The sequence below is a fragment of the Nicotiana sylvestris genome, chromosome 3 (genome assembly GCF_000393655.2).
Source record: "Nicotiana sylvestris chromosome 3, ASM39365v2, whole genome shotgun sequence".
Classification (NCBI taxonomy): domain Eukaryota; kingdom Viridiplantae; phylum Streptophyta; class Magnoliopsida; order Solanales; family Solanaceae; genus Nicotiana; species Nicotiana sylvestris.
Window position 1 is genome coordinate 8,278,323 of NC_091059.1, and position 17,827 is coordinate 8,296,149.

The window sequence follows — 17,827 nt, forward strand, 5'->3', positions numbered from 1 at the left end:
GGCCCTCTAAATGTATATATGAAAATACTTAGAATTCGGGACAGGCCGTTTAGCGAATTTTACGGCCTTCCCAAAATAACAATACGCTAGTTGCTTTAGGACGCGCCTTAATAAATCTTACCTTCTTAAACTCGGGTGCACATTTATGTGACCCAAATTCAAATCTCAACGGAGTCGAAATGTGTCTCTAATCATGGGTACATTGATTGTGACGTGGTTCGAGATGTGTTTCCACGATGTTGCAATTCTTGATAAAAATAACAGTAAATGATAAAAGCGGTTAAAAGTTAAATTTTGCACATAGGTTCAACATGTATTAAATCAGATAATCAAGCCGAATATGACAGTTGAGCGACCGTGCTAGAACCACGGAACTCGGGAATGCCTAACACCTTCTCCCGGGTTAACAAAATTCCTTATCCAGATTTCTGGTACGCAGACTGTAATATGGAGTCATTCTTTTCCTCGATTCGGGATTAAAATTGGTGACTTGGGACACCTTAAATCTCCCAAGTGGCGACTCTGAAATAAATAAATAAATCTCGTTTCGATTGTCCTTTAATTGGAAAAACTCCCTCTGCGCCCCTCGCGGGGGCGGAAAAAGGAGGTGTGACAGCTTCCGAAAAGCCTTTATGTCAAAATTTGAGAAAATGCTAAGAATGCCTTTAAAACGGACCCGAACCCGGACCTGTATTTTGATGGTTTCGGAGGGTCCGTAGTAAAATATGGAATTTGGGCGTATGTTCGGAATTGAATTCTGAGGTCCCTAGCTCGAGAAATGAATTTTTGAAGAAAATTGTTAAACTGAAAATATACAATTTTTTAGAAATGGAATAATTCTTGATCTTGTTAGTATCGGGACCGTATATTGGTTTTGGAGTCCGGTACAGGTTTAATATAATAATAACATCAAGTCTATAAAATTTGGTAATAAACAGATTTTATATGACGTGATTCGGACCCTCGGTTGTGAAAATAGAAACTTTAAGTGTTCTTGAGAATTTCATTGATTTTGATACTAAATCCGTAATTTTAGGTGTTATTTTAGCGATTTGATTGCACGAGCAAGTCCGTATGATATTTTAGAATTGTGTGCATGTTTGGTTTGGAGCCTCGAGGGCTCGGGTGTGTTTCAAATAGGTTTCGGAATGTTTAGACTTGAAATTTCTGGTGTTTTAGGCTTCTACTATCATTTGGTATATCCTTCTTCGCGTTCGCGAAGGAACTCTCGCGAATGCAAATGGTAAATTTGTCTGCAGGAGAACTCCTTCTATGCGAATGCGGGGCACAAGCCACGAACTCGGAATGTTGGGGGCATTACCCTTCGCTGAAGTCGCACATCTATTGGTGCAACTCTGTATCTGCTTGTATATGAAACTGAAGTTGTAATACCCGCTGAAGTCGAAATTCCCTCTCTCCGAATTATTATGGAATCAGAGATTGAAGACACTGAGTGGGTCAAGACCCGATTAGAACAACTGATGTTGATCGATGAAAAATGGCTAGCAGCAGTGTGTTTTGGCCAATTATATCAGCAAAGAATGGCACGCGCTTACAATAAGAAAGTGCGCCCAAGGCAGTTAGAGGTAGGTCAGCTGGTGTTGAAACGCATCCTTTCGCACCAGTTGGAAGCTATAGGAAAATTTGCCCCAAACTGGCAAGGACCCTACATCATCAAGAAAGTATTACCAAAAGGGGCCTTGCACTTGGTATATGAAGTAAGACGGGTACCAGACATGACTATTAACGCAGATGCAGTCAAAAGATATTATGTCTGATATATACCCACTATAGAATTTTCACGCATTGATTTTCTCAGATTAAAGTGACAAAGGTTATCATTTGCTCGCTACTCCAAATAGGTGTCACCCTTTTGTTAAGCCTTTTGATCCATATTTGTCTACTTATGTACTTGGGGAAACAAAAGCAAAAAAGCCAAAAAAAAAAATAATAACTCTTTTCATTGAACTACGTGAGACCTGATTCCGAAAGGATACGTAGGAAGCCTTACCCTGGGTTCGGTCCTATCAGAACAAAAAACCCATATTCCTAGTACTCCAAAACTGGGGCAGAAGTTTGTTTTATTTCACGGTTTTTCTGTAAAAAACGGTTTCCAAAAATTGTAATTCGTTTCAAGGTTCATTTCGTCATTTTACCTTTCAAGAGCTTCTGATCGATGTGTTTGAGAATGTTTGAAGTTCACATGCCAAGGGCATTGGGTAACCTCCCTCATGCAGTATCTTAGTCAAAAGTAAATGAGTCTTATCAGTGAAAACCCGTACGGGCACTATAAGGCAACAGTGAACAAAGAGATGAGAGAGTCTTATTAGTGAAAACCCAGATGGGCACCATAAGGCGACGATTAGTAGAGAAATAAGAGAGGTTAGTTAGAGAAAACCTGCAAAGGGCGCTACTAAGATAATAAGGGTCTTCGATTCTCCGGCACGAGCACAACCAAGACAAATTCAAGATGAGCATTTACGACAGATTTTGAGAATTAGACAGCTTAGACACATCAGGCGTCCAGTCCAAAATGCATGTCATCATTCATTGAAGTCGGCACATACCTCCAGATAAGTCTCCATATTCCTTTCCCCGAAAGGGACACCTTTTGTTTAAGCACAGTTCTTTTTCGCTTCCAATTATTATTCTATTTTTACCCATAATTTTTCTTTGAGTCCCTTTCAGTCTAATCCTGCATCAAAATCGAAGCAAAGAAAGGGCTGCAAAACTGGATACAGTTTCTCTGTAATGTCAAGCACAATTTGGGGAATATATGGCATTGATGAAGGCACGAATCCATCTAATAAAGTGTCTCAAATAAACTGAAAAGGTCGCCTAAGTAAAACCTGCTTCATAAGAAAAGTTGATAAGCACTACGGACACAAACTGATACTGGGTGCAAGACAACAGAGCTAGATTTTAAAGAAAAAAATAGCCTTGCCTTAGACACAAGGGTAGAGGTACCATGGACAACTCGGTACCACACTAACAGAATTGGTTCTTCGACAGCAGTGGCCGTGAACCAAGCTACTCAGGGCATCAAGGCCACAAATCAACCACCACGTTGAAAACTCACAAATTTTTATTTGTTTGAAGCAAGAACAAAGCATGCAGAATGGTGATTCTAAAAGAACGAATGTCAACAAACGTAAGTTCCTTAAATCTCCATTTTTCTTTTACTTTTGGCATACGTCACTATTGTTCTCACCTCCTATTTTTTTTTTAGCTTAACCCAGGTAGAACTTTTTCACCTAGGGGGATCCAGCTCATAGTTCCGGGTAGAAGTACTCTTCGCTCAGGTTGTTTTACATTAGCTTAACCCAGGTAGAACTTTTTCGCCTAGGGGGATCCAGCTCATAGTTTCGGGTAGAAGTACTTTTCGCTCAGGTTGTTTTACATTAGCTTAACCCAGGTAGAACCTTTTCGCCTAGGGGGATCCAGCTCATAGTTCCGGGTAGAAGTAATTTTCGCTCAAGTTATTTTTACGTAGCTTAACCCAGGTAGAACCTTTTCGCCTAGCAGGATCCAGCTCATAGTTCCGGGTAGAAGTACTCTTCGCTCAGGTTATTTTTACATAGCTTAACCCAGGTAGAACATTTTCGCCTAGGGGGATCCAGCTCATATTTTCGGGTAGAAGTACTCTTCGCTCAGGTTGTTTTACATTAGCTTAACCCAGGTAGAACTTTTTCGCCTATGGGGATCCAACTCATAGTTCCGTGTAGAAGTACTCTTCGCTCAGGTTATTTTTACGTAGCTTAACCTTGGTAGAACCTTTTCGCCCAAGGGTATCCAGCTCATATTTCCGGGTAGAAGTATTCTTCGCTCAGGTTGTTTTACGTAGCTTAACCCAGGTAGAACCTTTTCGCCTAGGGGGATTTAGCTCATATTTTCGGGTAGAAGTACTCTTCGCTCAGGTTGTTTTACATTAGCTTAACCCAGGTAGAATATTTTTGCCTAGGGGGATCCGGCTCATAGTTTCCGAGTGGAAGTACTATTCGCCCAGGTTTGCTTTTGTTAGTTTAACCCAGGTAGAACCCTTTTGCCTAGGGGGATCCGGCTCATAGTTTCCAGGTAGAAGTACTCTTCGCCCAGATTTGCTTTTGTTAGTTTAACCTAGGTAGAACTTTATCACCCAGGGGGATTCAACATTCTTTTGTTGTTGTTAGTAATACAGGGTGTCAACCCCTGGTTACATTTCCTTTTCAGTAATACATGGCACCAACCCCGGGTTACATTTCCTTTACCAGTATAGGGTACGCTAATCCCTAACTGAGCTTTCCAACATAGGGTCTCCACTCCCTAGTAGACTTTTAGTATAGATATAGGGCCCCACTCCCCAATCATTTTTCTCAAGGATACACAATCATGATTTTATTGCTTTCAATAAAAAAGTAGTTTAGAATTTTGTTACAATAACTCACGAAATTTTCCTAGTGAAAACTGGGGCATAAAAATTTCGTTCGTTGATTTGCTTTGGTGTCTAAGCAGGTTTTACCTCGAGGCACAGGGTTCGAGATGCCCAAAGAATGAGTCTCAATCCAGAATAAAGAAAAAGGAAAAGAAGTGAATCCAAAGTGCAGAAGCGAAGGAAAGATGTAGATTGCTCAAGACATAGTTGGAGTCACAAGCTCTGTATGTCCCGTTTTGATCTGAAAAGCTGAAGAAGAATGAACCAGCGGCTGCAGCTAACGAGCATCAAGATTCAGATCAGAGTTTGCAGGAAGAACCATCCAAGACTCAAGATCAAACTTTAGAAGACTCATAGATAGGAATCTTGTAACTCATAACTGATAGGTTTGTTCAGTTTCTTTTTTTATTATTTTGATGTAATAATAGACTTACGGACCAGAGCCTCGGCGGGAACTCACTCGATTTCTCATCTCATCATTCCAACCTTTTCTTTGAACTACACGCGACCTGATATATAGGCCGCCCAAACCAAGCTCAGTTGCACCATATCTTTTATTTCTCCCTTTTGAATAATGGTACGACCAAAAATTAGTCATATTTCTCATCTTTTCTTTGCCTAAAAACTCTTCATGCTTCCAAGCAAAGAGGGTCATGCTGTGAGCACCTAATTTTTTACCATGTTTGAACTCTTTTCCCCACTCATTTCACCAGTACCTCACTTCTCGCTCCATCTTTCCCGCTCCCATTTTTTCCCACGTTGGTCCCCTTATCCCACTAATAAAGTTATTCATTATCCCACTAATAAAGTTATTCCCTATCCCATTAATAAAGTTATTCCCACTCCTTGTCCCCCATATGTTCCCCACACACTTCCCCATTTCCCCATTTCACTCATGTCTCACCCCCACTTTTTGCAAGACTCACTCACATTGCACAGATACACGATCATCTGCACACACTCACATTCCAATCCCCATTTCCCCACTTTTTTCACATAAGTTATAAAGCACATACACATCTATATATAAGATGGGGTGAAATCTGGAAAAAAAAAGAATGGACAAGAGAATATTTGGAAAAAGAGAAGAACGAAAAAGGAAGTATCAGTTTTAGGTGGTTAACAAGAACGAAAAATTCCATTCTCACAAAGCACGCAAAGTTAGGATTTTCCGTTCAAGATCCAGGTCTCAAAAAGTTCTCGTTGAGTTTTCAGCTTATGGTTCACTGTTGTTCGTTGCTATTTCAAAAGTTCGACATTGAATATCTATTTGTTAGAGTTTTCTTGATACAGTAAAAATCGTCACCGTAAAGGTTCTTATTCTTCTCTTCATAGTTACAATATGTGTTTAATATTTTGTGGAGAAGTTTAGTTGTATTGTGAATTTGTTCATTGGGACGCATATCTTTAATTCAAATTAATTATAAAAAAAATTAAACATTTCTTGGTGACACTATATAACTTATGTGATTACCGAGAGCATTTTCAATATTTATTCCAAGTATTCAGTAGCTATGGTTTAAACAAGTGTCTGAATAGTCAACTTTAGAGTGTACTAACTCAAGAATTAGTATTAATCTATAGTTATGATATAATAAATTATTTAACTAATCTATGAAAAGTACACATCAAGTTTTCCATTTTATGACACTTTCGAACCCATTAAGATATGGTGTTACTTGATATGGTATCATATAGTTCATGCCCTCATATTTGGATTTTATTTTTGAAACTAATTCAATGGAATTTTTTAATAGCTTATGTTAAAGGTTTAGTTCATAATCTGCATTACATAATTATTGTTGTTACTTTTTTATATTATTTTGATTTGTTTAAGTATTATTCTTGCATTATTGTTGAAATTATATTATGCGAAAGTTATTAATAAACTGAACCTAGGTGAAAGTCAAGGCCGATTGATAAGAAAATGATTGTGAGTGATTGAGATATGTTATAAACTTCGTTGCAATAAATAAATAAATAAAACATATTTAAAAAATATGCAAATGAATATCACGGATACGAAAGAGACGAATAAATTACAATGCTAGAAAAAACATTAAATATTAGCCCATGTGTTCCTACCCGAACCTTGGATTGATATGCTTAAGTAATAGAGGGGTCATGTACGCATTCCCGCGTCTCGATGCCTTTAAATTTAAAATAATTATATTTTAACCATGTGTGCATTCCATATCTTGGTTTAACATTTAATTCCAAAGAAGCATCCTTGTGTGCATTCCGCATCTTGGTAAACATAATTAATAAAATATAATAATTAATTAAGCGGTAATAAATAAGCCAATCAATAAAATACAAGAATAACTAAAAGTTGATTTAAGCCTTACATTAGTCAATAAAGCGATCGTGCTAGAACTACGGGACTCGGGGAATGTCTTACACCTTCTCCCTGGTCAACATAATTCTTTACCTGAACTTTGTTTTCGTAGACCAATAATAATAGAGTCTAACCTTCCTTTGAATAGAGATTCAAATAAAAGGTGACTTGGAACACAGGCAAAAATCAATTCCAAGTGGCGACTCTGTAAATAAAATAATCTCTATTTCAAATTTGTCACTTTAATTGGAAAAGCTCTTTAACCCACCATCCATAACACACATTATCTTTTGGAGGGGTAAAAAAAAAAAGGGTGTGATAATCAGTATAATGTCAAAATCTAGAACAATGACATTCCCTTCAAAATGTCATTCTTATCCTGAAGAGCAATTCATGACAGACTCTCCACTAATGACAAGATCATAAAGTTTGGTATTAATTTACCATCGGCATGCTCTTGCTGCATGAGTCCTGGAATGACCAATGGGTCTGAGTCAGTGGAACATCTTCTCTACAGTGGCCATTACGCTCAAACTATCTGGAACTACTTTGTTGGTCCATTAGGGATTGCCTATAATATTAATATGAGAACTCTTATTACCAGTTGCTGGAATCAGAGGACTAGGAACTATGTTATTGCTTATGTTTTTAAGATTCTCCCTCCCTTTGTTTTGTGGGAATTATGGAGATCAAGATGGAACTCCAAATATGGAATGGAAAGACCTTAAGTCGCGAGGTCCATTTTCTTTATTACTTTCAACATTATTAACATGGTGAAGAATACAACAACAACAACCCAGTATAATCCCACAAGTGGGGTCTGGGGAGGGTAATATGTACGCAGACCTTACCCCTACCCCGAGGGGCAGAGAGACTGTTTCCAGGAGACCCTCGGCTCATGAAAGCACCAAGTGACGATATATTAGTACTATCAATAGACTCATAATAAAATAACATAAAATACATAACATAACATAAAATAACCTAACATAACAAAACAACAGCAATATAAGAAATATAGGAAATACAAGAAAAATGGCATTATAATACAGTTAAATAACATAAAACTCTAATCATCAGCATATATAATGAAGAAGTCAACTGCAGACACGTACCTTGACCGGCCCCTTGAAAGATATTTGGACCTTGAGACAGATCTACTATGTTGATTGTATGAAGGTGAGCGAGAATAGATTTGGTGAAAACTGAAATGACATGTGCATCCTCAGCAACATCTATCTCAATGAAGTATCAATCATCTGTGTTAGATGGATCAAACCTCCCATCCTTTTTGTTAAGGTTAATAGTGATGGCTCTTGTATAAATGGTAAATGTGGCGCTGGAGGAGTTATTAGAGACTGTAAGGGAAGATTTATAATGGCCTTCGCCAAACCTCTTGGGCATGGAACTAGTAAATAGGCAGAAGCATGTGCACTAATATTTTCTATCAACTGGTGCATACAAAAAGGGCTCAATCTTATTGTTGGTGAAACAGATTCCCTGTTACTACATAACTGCATTTATGGCAATTGTCCTACTCCTTAGAGGATTCCCAATGAAGTGAGGATCAACATGGAGTTATCAGAAAGCATTGCTTCAGAGAAGCAAATAGAGTTGATGTCAAAATGGCTTCTTTTAGTCACATGGTCGAAGAAGTGTGTATAAATGCCGACTATACTACATTTCCTCGCCAAATTAGATGCCTTCTTAATGTTGATAGATAGCAATTTCTAACTTTTCGAGTCAAGAAGAGAAAACGAAGCAAGCTCACCTACGATCCTCCTTGAAGTAACAGCTTTATGGCCAACTTTTTTGGTGATGAAGTGATAGTAGATGTACTCTTCAACTAAGCTTTCCTCTTTCACTTCATGTGAAGAAGGTGTCGTAATACCCCTTTCTTCAAATGTACTCCTTTCAAAAAGTGGCAATAAATTCGTAAAAAATAAAATAAAATAAAAAGTTCCAAGTTTTATTTTTTTATTTTTGTGGGTAACAAGTTATAGCCCATACGTTTCCTAATAGCTTGATGACTAAGGAGTTGTTTCCGGGGTGCATATAGTCTATTTTTGTCGGCAGCTGATATAGGGATAAAGTTTAGATGAGTTGTGGGGTTATCTTGTTGATGTTGACTTGTTCCTCTTTCAAGGACATGTACCGTCACAATCCAGATAAACAAAATATTAGTTTGAGTAATTGTGTCTCGATAACTTACTTGTGGGTCCAAAAAATTGTCTTCTTCCTTCTGTTTGTGTGCGCTGCGCGTGAGGAGGTCCTTTCTTCATTTGTTTGATAGAGATAAGTTTCAAGAGTCTGCATTGTGTAGGAAATAGAGATAAGTACAAGAGTTAGTACTGAATAAGGAACTTGGTATTTGTATAAATATGTATAATGAGAAGCTAGATACAAGTTGCCCTATTCTTCAAACTAAATCTTCTCAGACTTCTCATCTAACTCTTTACTTCATCAGTGTTAAATTTTCCTTGGCTGACATGATGGAGTTATTGATTGATTGATTGATATATAGGCCTTCTCTCACTAGTTTTCTACAGAGAAGGCAGAGACTATAGTTATATAAGTAGTTATAATTGGACATAGTAGGGACCAATTTTAAACACTCCATAAACTAAAGCAGCTTAGCCCTCCGGAAGTGTTCCATATTATATTTTATAATTGAACATATGTTATGATAAAAATCAAATACGGTGGATGTCTAATCTTCTTCCATGATCTTTCTCTCAAATGGTTAATAATATATTCAATGACATATTTTCTATGTTGAATGACATATTCCATGATATATTTTCTTCACTTTTTATGTCTGTATAAAGGCCTTGTAATAGATAGAAAAATACACATAATTGAAGAAGAAAATCTCTTTCTTTCTCTCTATCTTTATTTCTTGTTCATGTTTTACTAAATTACTTTTATTTTATAACGCGTTATCAACATGAGTCTCTAATATTTCATTTATATCACCATACCTACGACATTTCATATGCCATGTTGATAGTTTGCTTATATTGTCTATTTTAATCATATTATGTTTTTGAGTAATGTTTTGGTCTTCTTCAACTTCAAAGTAAGCCACAAAATTAGGCATAAAAGTTGAAGTGTTGCCGCAAAATTTCGTATGGTCTTTCCATATCTCGCCGTGAAAATGAAAAGGAGTTATATGTTAGTTTGGAGCGAATGAAACAAGGTAGAACCATCATATGCTAATATTTGGTCCGTTAAATAGCCTTTTAGTGGTTCTATAAATTATAACATAATTACTACAAAAGTTAGACATGTATATTAGGTAGATAATAATTACTACTATATTCTAGAGGTGCCATGAAACTAAATTTCAAGCATGTTAGAGCTAAATACTGTTAATCTTGAAAAGGTAATTTTCTTACTCATAATAGTTATGTCACATGATCATGTTGGAGGAATGGCCATATTACTTCAAGGATTTTAATATATGTTAGTAATACTACGTTGAGATTTTATTCCGATTTTGTTTGGCTTCGTGATGTGATTCTATTGCTTCTTTGAGAAAGAAAAAATTTTGCGAGTGAAAAACTGTATACTTTGGTTTCTATTTTGGTAAAGGCAATATTTTTCGTTAATCTTCAGGAAAAGTAATGTCAATTATATTATGATCCATACTAATCTAATTAGGTGCAACATGTTTTTTTTATGTTGATAGTTGGCAAAGTGATATCATTATGTTTTACTAGTCTATTTGACATCTTCTGTTAACAAAATATGCTAGCAATAGTTATTACTCATGATTGTTTGCTTTCTGAAATTGTATATTTAGTTATGTGTTTCAATTCTTGTATACATTTTATGTAATCATCATGTATTAGTTTGCAGTAACACATCATATAGTAATAACACTACATGGTGACTTTCTGTTTTGAAATGTTTATATGTAAGATACTAGTACACGAGTTTGTACTCCATCATATTTGTGTTGATAATAGTTCTTATCATTTCTATTAACTTATTTTTGGCTACATAAAATTATGTTTCATTCCTAAAAGTGAATGAGACAATTTGTGATAAATATTATATGAGGGTAAGACGATGGGTTCAAGTCCCAATGCACCATGCGGATAAGACATCGGGTTTAAATCCTGATACTCCGTGATGATAAGAATTGGGTTTAAGTCCCAATTCATTATAGCCTAATATGCCTTTATATGGGTACAACATTGGGTTTGAATTCCAATGTATCATATTGATGATATATGATGAGTAAACAAAAATAATATATTTTTCATTAAAGGCATGAAGATTGTCTCATTTGATTTGCTCTATTCTTGAAGTGAATGTGGTAGCAGTGCATAATAAGTTTAAATGAAGACAAGTGGTTGAACAACGAATGTGGGCGTTCCAAAGAACAAAATAATAATAATCATCACTATGATTATAAAAGGAGAACAATAAGGGTTCTCAAAATAGTCCTTCAAAATGTGAAGGCAATGTTTACCATCAAATTGGGATGAAAATAATAAAGCACGTCGCTGATAATGATCCATTCCTTGAAGAGAATGTGACTTGTGATAAGCATTGAGAATGCAAACTCATTCCTAAAGTTGAATGTGGCAATATGTGATAAAAACAATGAATAAAGACATGCAATTCATAATTATATGAATACCACACAACTCACCTCTAAGGGAGGTTTGAGTGAAATATTGTGTGGTTACATGAATATGTCATTGGTCGCTTACATGTGATACGCCAAATATTATTTTGTCATGCCTTATAAAAGTTATTAAAGGCAAAATTAAAGCAAGAAATGATTTTGCTTATGATAATTCTAACCATGACAATTTATTATGATATAAGTTTCTCCGTAAATGAGACATTTACCATATGAATGATATGATAAAAGATCTTGTAGTACAAAAGTTATTAAGAGCTCCGTAAAAACTAATTTGTTACTATCTAGATGAATAAAATTATTCATGACATTGATATTGTAAAGTCTCAAAAGAAACTTTTTGAGTTTCAAATGTATAACTCAAAGTGGTTGGCATATTGAGACTATAAATGAAAGGAAGATTGAATATCTTCGTATTTCTACAATTATACTGGGTAAATATGAAAGGTTACCCATTTTCTTTTCTATTTGTACTATACAAATATAAGCATGATGATGGAATCATATGCCACAAGTAAACTAGAGGTTTACTAAAACAAATATTAGTTGGCATAACCAGTTGACCATTCTGGTTCAATTATGATCCGAAAAATTAATTGAGAATTACATTGGCATATATTGAAGAATAGAAGATTCTTCAAGAATTATCTTGTGTTGCTTATTCAAGAATTGAATCCCTTGATTTCTGGAACAAATAAAAGGTGATAAATATATGGGCCCAGTCACCTGCCATGTGGACCGTTTACTATTATATAATTTTAATAGATGTGTCTATTCTATGGTCACATGTGCATTTGTTATCAACTTGCAGTTTGGCTTTTGCAAGATTGCTTGCTCAAGTTACTAGAGCACAGTTCCTGAATATAAATTATGATGATTTATCTTAATAATACTGGTTTAAATCCAAGTTGGTTTAGTAGAAATTGTATGCTTCCAATTATACATAAATCATTGGTTATGAGAACAAAACTCTCAAAAACAAAATTTGGTATGAGATGTATTATTTACTATACATCAGCACTTGTACGCATCTAGCCAAGTTATAAAAATTTCTCCCTATCGCAATCGGTTTAGGGTCAGAAAACAAATAATTTCTATATAGAAATATAGATGTGCTATATGATTTAATTATGCCACCAAAATGCACAAAGATGAGTTCCCAAAGAAGGTTGGAAAATGTGTTAGTGATCCCAACATTAGGGGGAGAAAATGGGCAGCTAAGAAAGTGATACGTGAAATGAATTATTATGAATACATATAGATCCTCGTACAAGAAAATATGAACTTGAAGTTCAAGTGATAATTCATTTACAAATTATTGCCAGACGCATTTGCTGACCAAAGTTAAATGTCATATTTCAGCTGCTAATGCTCCAAATAGAATAAAGTCCATGAGGGACAGAGTCTATGGCACGCATGAAGCGTAACAGACTAATCGGTTCCAAAGATAAAACTCCTTGAAGAAGGAGAGGGACAAATATTCAAAATGGTCATAATAAGGAGGCAAGTGCCCTAGAAGAGCACCACGACATAACACTTCACAAGACCTCATGGGAGAGGCTCAGGTACCTGAAAATAATGAGATAAAAAAATCTCAATAAGTTATGTCTTTATTGGGTAATAATGGAACCGACATAAAATGATTGTCGACGATATTGTTAATATAATGTAGCGCTCAATATTATTAATATTGACGAGGATATTGAGATCAAATCTGTCATAAAATTTGGACGGATAAAAGATTGGCCAAATAAAAAATATGCAATGAAATTGACTTCACTTGAAAAATGTGAAGTTGGACGGATAGTCCAACACCTAAAAGTATAAAGTCAATTGAGGTATAAATGTATTCTTGTGCGAAAGGTTCAAGTCGATAGACATAAAGACGACTTGTGGCACAAGAAAATTAGTAAATTGATTATATGGAGACATGTTCTCTTATAATGGATATAGTCACTTCAGGTTTTAATCTGGCAATATATGAAAAACTTGATATGTGTATAGTGGATATCATTGAAAGATTTAAATTGTCTTGGAGTATATTAAGGTTTCCAAGAAATTTATTAAATAAAGCTTCAAAAATCCTTATACGGATTGAAACAATTAGGGCGCATGTGATATAATCGCCCAAGAGAGTACTTGTTGAAAGAAGGGTATAAGAATAATTCAATTTGTCCTTATGTCCTTATAAAATGATATGAATTTGAATTTGTTATAATTGTCATGTATGTTGATGATTCAAATATCATTAGAACTCCCGGAGAGCTTCCTAAAGCAGTAGATTATTTAAAGAAAGAATTTGAAATGAAAGATATTGGAAAGACAAAATTTTGTCTTGGTCTACAAATTGAATATATGAAAGATGGAATTTGTGTCCTTCAATCAGCATACATTAAAAAGATTTTAAAGAGCTTCTATGTGGATAAATTACATCCATTAAGTACCCTAATGGTTGTGAGATTATTCGATATAAATAAAGATCCACTCCGACCTCATGAAAATAATGAAGAGCTTCTTGGTCCTAAAGTACCATATCTTAATGCAATTGGTGCGCTAATATATCTTGCTAATACTACAAGGCATGACATAACTTTTTCAGTTAATGTTTTAGCAAGATATAGCTCTGCTCAAGGAGAAATTGGAACTAAATCAAGCACATATTGTGTTATCTAAGGGGGATTACCGGTGTGGGCTTATTTATGACAATGATTGCAATACCGATCTTGTTGGTTATGTCGATGTGAGGTATTTATCTGACACACACAAGGCTTGATCTCAAACATGTTATGTGTTTACATGTGGTGACACTGTCATATCTTGAAGATCGCCTAAGAAATCAATCATGACTACTTTTTCTAATCATGCTGAGATAATTGCTATTCATGACGCAAGTCGAGAATGTGTATGGTTGAGGGCTACTATACATCTTATTTGAGACAAATGTGATTTGAAGTGTGACAAACTACCCACAGTTTTGTATGAAGAAAATACAACATGCATAGCCCAATTAAAGAGAGGATTCATAAAGGAGTTAATTAGGACAAAACACATTTCACCTAAATTATTGTTCACACATGATCTTCAAAAGAATGGTGATATTAATGTGCAACGGATTCGTTCAAGTGATAATATGGCTGATTTGTTCACCAAATATCTACTGACGTCAACCTTCAAGAAACTAGTGTACAAGATTGGAATACGAAGGCTCAACGATGTGAACTGATGATCTCATCAGGGGGAGTTAATACGCGTTGTACTCTTTTTTCCTTACAAGGTTTTGTCTCATTGGATTTTCCTTGCAAGGTTTTTAACGAGACAACCAAAAGGCATATTTCTAAATATGTGTACTCTTTTCCCTTCATTAGGATTTTTCCCCATAGGGTTTTTTTCTAATAAAGTTTTAACGAGGCACATTATTTATGGGCATCCAAGGGGGAGTGTTATAATAAAAAAACAAAATATGATAGATGTCTACTCTTCCTCCATGATCTTTCTCTCAAATGGTTAATAACATATTCAATGACATATTTTCTATGTTTAATGACATATTCCATGACATATTTTCTTCACTTTTCATGCCTATATAAAGGCCTTGTAATAAATAGAAAAATACACGTAATTGAAGAAGAAAATCTCTTCATTTCTCTCTATCTTTATTCTTTGTTCATGTTTTACTAAATTACTTTTATTTTATAACAACATATACAAAATAGTATGTTCATAATTTAAGCACCACTCCGTAAATTAAAGCAGCTTAGCCCTCCGGAATTGTTATCAAAAAAAAAAATTATCTTTTTGTCATCAAACTGCTCATGTCTACTGTATCTGCATTCCTCCGAGAGGTCAAGCAATAATTAATTTGAAGAAACATGTTTCCACTCATAATTCTAATCAGCTTCTCATTTACTTTCCTCTCTGCTAGTGCTACTAGTGGAGCAGGAGAAGGAGTTGCAAATCTTTCCACCTGTTTAATCAACCACAATGTCCATAATTTCTCCATGTACCCCACAAGTAGAAATTACTTTAACTTGCTCGACTTCTCCCTTCAGAATCTTCGATTTGCAGCATCTAACATGCCCAAAACCAACGGTCATTATCCTACCAAACAGCAAGGAGGAGCTCGTGAGCACCATTCTTTGTTGCAGACAAACATCTTATGAAATCAGAGTAAGGTGCGGAGGACACAGTTACGAAGGAACTTCTTCTGTTTTCTTTGACGGTTCCCCGTTCGTGATCATCGACTTGATGAAATTAGACGACGTTTCAGTAGATTTGGATTCCGAAACTGCTTGGGCTCAGGGCGGCGCAACAATTGGCCAAATTTATTACGCCATTGCCAAGGCAAGTGACGTTCATGCATTTTCAGCAGGTTCGGGTCCAACAGTAGGATCTGGAGGTCATATTTCAGGTGGCGGCTTTGGACTTCCGTCGAGAAAATTCGGAGTTGCTGATAGTGTCGTTGATGCCAGTGGCAAGCCAGAAATATTTTCAAGGTTGTTCAAACTTAAAAGAAAATTCCGACAAAAGTATTCAATATATGTTTTATATATCTAAAATTAATATTTTACTTATATACACAATATAATTTTTCATAATTTTTTGGTGGTTTTGTTAAAGGTGGCTTCGCCCATGGTTGATGCTCTTCTTATTGATGCTGATGGACGGTTATTAGACCGAAAAGCCATGGGAGAAGACGTGTTTTGGGCAATCAGAGGTGGCGGCGGTGGAAATTGGGGAATTATTTATGCTTGGAAAATTCGATTAGTGAAAGTGCCCAAAATCGTAACAACTTTTAAGATCTCTAAGCCTGGCTACAAACAATACGTTGCCCCATTACTTTACAAATGGCAAATAGTTGCACCAAATTTGGCCGATGATTTTACTCTAGGAGCACAAATGATACCTATAGATCTGCCGGCTGATATGAAATACGGAAATCCTACTCCTATTGAAATATGTCCCCAATTCAATGGACGGAATAATGACAGCTCTTGTTGAACACGAGAAAAACCCCAATGCATTCCTTGTGTTCGATCCATATGGCGGAGCCATGGACAAAATTAGTGATCAAGCTATTGCTTTCCCTCATCGAAAGGGTAACCTTTTCGCAATTCAATATTATGCACAGTGGAACGAAGAGGACGATGCCAAGAGCAACGAGCACATAGAGTGGATAAGAGGATTTTACAATAAAATGGCGCCTTTTGTTTCAAGCTCGCCAAGGGGAGCTTATGTCAACTACTTGGATATGGATCTTGGAATGAATATGGACGACGACTACTTACTGCGAAATGCTAGTAGTCGTTATTCTTCCTCTGTTGATGCTGTGGAGAGAGCTAGAGCATGGGGTGAAAAGTATTTCTTGAATAACTATGATAGGTTGGTTAAAGCTAAGACAAAAATCGATCCACTAAATGTTTTTCGACATGAACAGAGTATACCTCCTAGGCTTGGTTCAACGCAAGAGCATAACTACAGTAGTGAATGAGATTTCAAATGTACTACTACCAGGGGCGGATACACAAGGGTGGAAGTTGTGTCATCTGACGTCATTTTGCCCGAAAAATATTAAATATTTATACTAATATTATGTAAAAATAAAGCAATATATAATAATGGCACCACTTATTCATAGCATAGAGTACTTCTTGGTCCACTGGTCAAGCTCATATTTGAGCGAGCATTCTTTATTAAAAAAATTGAGGCTAAAGAGAATTGTACCTACACGTCCATTTGTAATAATAAAAATGAGGATATCAAGATAGATGCGTGGGCATACCAGGAAACACTACTAGAAATCTGCCAAAATTCATTCAAACCATGCCGACCACTATAATCAATACAAATAGACCCTTAATCAGCTCTTTAATATTTCAGGATGATCAATTTTCTTATGCAATATTAAGAAAATTTGAGCTACTTTCGAGAAAGGCGGATACACTTTTGAAGTTTCTTGAATGTCAATGTACAAAATTCGACTTGAGCTCATATCAACTATTTGGTTTGTTGATATAAATTATGCTAATTAAGAAAATTTAAAACCATAACAATACGTTGCATTGTCCCCAAACTGTAAATGTTAAGGACAAAGTGTCATGTATGGCCAATTGATTAATAAGTAACGAACATAAACTTTCAAATAAGAATTTTTTTTGGTGTTTTGGGCCTCTACTATCATCTGGTATATCCTTCTTCGCGTTCGCGAAGGAACTCTCACGAATGCAAAGGGTAAATTTGTCTGCAGGAGAACTCATTCTATGCGAACGCGGGGAACAAGCCGCGAACGCGGAACGTTAGGGGCATTACCCTTCGCGAACGCGACCTGACTATCTCTAACGCGAAGGCCATTTTGGCAGGGACCTGGGGGAGGGGAGAAAATACTCTATGCAAACGCGGCAAGCGGCTCGCGAACGCATACGGT

The 17,827-nt window shown here is 36.0% G+C and overlaps 1 long non-coding RNA gene and 1 pseudogene across 5 annotated transcripts in view; one reads left to right on the plus strand and one right to left on the minus strand.

The window, feature by feature from the left end:
- Nucleotides 1-9,274, minus strand: part of LOC104243370 (uncharacterized) — a 32,657-nt gene extending 23,383 nt beyond the window's left edge. For 3 of the 5 annotated variants that reach the window (XR_011405992.1, XR_011405995.1, XR_011405994.1), the window contains exons 1-3: nt 9,154-9,274; nt 8,962-9,059; nt 7,865-8,660 (exon numbers count right to left, since the gene is read on the minus strand). This is a non-coding gene — a long non-coding RNA (uncharacterized lncRNA). Of the gene's footprint in view, nt 1-6,982; nt 7,321-7,864; nt 8,661-8,961; nt 9,060-9,153 lie in introns of those variants that run through there. The other 2 variants (XR_011405996.1, XR_011405993.1) reach the window with 2 other exon arrangements.
- Nucleotides 9,275-15,178: 5,904 nt separating this feature from the next.
- On the plus strand, nt 15,179-17,063 carry LOC104243372 (berberine bridge enzyme-like C-1; annotated as a pseudogene).
- The last annotated feature ends 764 nt before the right edge of the window (nt 17,064-17,827 follow it).